We start from the raw sequence: 2,500 nt of genomic DNA on the forward strand, positions 1-2,500 counted from the left end.
TTAGAAAAATATATAAATTTAGAAATAACTAATCAGTACAGTGTCTATTGTTCCAGATATTATCTACATCTTTCTAAATGTTGTGTGACTCTTTTCCCCCTGCTAGCTAGCTCTTTCTCTCTCTCGAGAGAGAGAGAGAGAGAATGTCACTCATTATTTGTAGCCAGAGTTGATAATGTTTGTATTTAAAAAGGAACCTATATCTGCACTTGTATAGAATAACCTCTCATGTAGATCTTGAAATTGAGGATTGCTTCCGTCTACCCACTCAAAAAGACATTGGTGTCACTCCCTTCCCCCTGTGACTTTTTTACACACACTGTTGATTATATCACCTTAATATTACGTTTGATATGCCACTGTTATTATTGTCTTCATTATCATTGTTGCCGTGATGTACCCACCATCAGACCAATCATTTCCCTACATATCTATTAAAAATAATCATCCTTACAGTCTAGGTGTCATCCATTTTCTCCTCATTTTTCATTTTTCAATAACGAAGAAAAAAAGGCAGCACCAATGTCCTGTTTTCTCAGACAGTGACAATGCATCCTGCATACGTAAGCCCTTTAAGTTATTGTTATTGTTTGAATCCTTTAACCCAAACCCAGGCAAGTGAACCCCCAGTGGCAGATCCAGCAGAATGTTTGAAAAAGGAAGCGGGGCTTAAATTGTCGAGGTCTCCAGGCTTGTGGTGGATGAACGCGATTCGTATGCCAGATGCAGATAACGCATAGATGATAATAAATGCATTCAGAGGACACGAGATGTATCTTCTAGATTAAATCTTTAAGAGTACGATTATAATGAATATTTAGTTGAAACGCGTCAAGTGCATTTCTTACTTTGTGAAGCTCATCTTTTTTTTTTTTTTTTTTTTTTTGTACGTCAAGAGGTATTTTCAAAGCGTTTTCGATCTGAGACGTTATTTCGATTGATATAATAAACTTTACATCAGTAGTAAACACGAAATATATTAGTGCGCATGATTTCAGTGTGGAAAAGGGTGGAATAACCATGAAAATTTACTGGATGGTATAATTTCAGCTGACATTTTTTTTTTTTTTTACAAATCTCCGCAAAACTGTAATTACTCAATACTGAATACCGTGTACTACGCTACAGCTGGGCCACAATTTATCACACAAGGGCCCCGGATCCCGCTAACTGTACTTGAACTTCCCTCCAAATGTCCGGAAAGAGGATCCGGCTTAATCTGGTTACTGTCCACCTGTATTAAAATAAATATACTTCGTCTTCAATCATTTAAGGCAGGAAGGTCGGCATCTTTTTGAACACAGTGTGCCAGTTGATAATTAATGACTTCTTATTCATGACCTTGTGTGCCATTTTTTTTCAGCACTGTATACTCAGATGTATTTCCCTACACATGCTTAACACAAATGTAAAATTCTTGTAGCATTTAATATTATTTGTAACAAAAATAGATATGTTTTATAATCTTAGATTTATACTCACCATATCATCTTGTTTAACTTTTTCTTTGCTCTGAATCACATGGCGTGCCATAATCAAGCGCTCTTCGTGCCAAGTCTGGCACTCGAGCCAAAGGTTGCCGACCTCCGATTTAGTGCCTCACCTTGAGTTAGTTTATTTCTCATCCTCGAAATATCGAAGGGATTTAAAGTGAAGCTTTTATCCCGTCCCTGTATTTCCCCCATTCCCTGTGTTTTCCTTCCCCCAGTCTCTCCTGTTGGCTGTCTTCAACCTTGCACATTCATTGCGTAAAAAACATGCTGATGTCAGATTTCGCACATAATGTGGCCCTAACGCTGAATCTGGTTTACTGAAGTGCCTTTCCTACTAGAATGATTAGTTAGTGATTAAAATATTCAGGATTACTTGTTCTTACGATACGAAGCGTTATGATAAAGATATGACCATTGTTTTCCAAATCTGATTAGCTATATCGATAAGAGAAACAATTGTAACACGAAGACAAACAAATTTTATTATACGCTTATAATTAATTCGTTTCTGTATTTTGTTTATCAAATGTTTCGTGTGCTTACTGTTAGTAACACTTTCTCCTACATTCGATGTTCATTCAGTTATTAGTGTCGAGTTAGTTTACAGCGATGAAAGTAAAAAAAAAAAAAAAAAGACGCCCATCATGACTAAAGCACATAGGCTGGCACAGTTCCTGGGCACGAGCCACTTACAATAATTCTAATAATGATAACAATAACAGTCATAATAACTATAATAATAACTAGGAGCACTCAGATAGCGCATAATTCCGTCAAGGCAATAGAGGTAACGCAATTTCCCCCCAAATAAATCCTGGATCCTGATCACCATCAATTTTTAATGGCATCTAAGTGATAATAATAATAATAAATTATAATAATAATGATCATTATTATTATCATTCATTATCTTTAATTATCAATATTGTCATGATAATAGTAATGCTAATCATAGTAGTAGTAATAATGATAAGGATGATAGTAATGATAATGATGACAGTTCTAGC

This window comes from Penaeus vannamei, chromosome 30 (assembly GCF_042767895.1).
Source record: "Penaeus vannamei isolate JL-2024 chromosome 30, ASM4276789v1, whole genome shotgun sequence".
Classification (NCBI taxonomy): domain Eukaryota; kingdom Metazoa; phylum Arthropoda; class Malacostraca; order Decapoda; family Penaeidae; genus Penaeus; species Penaeus vannamei.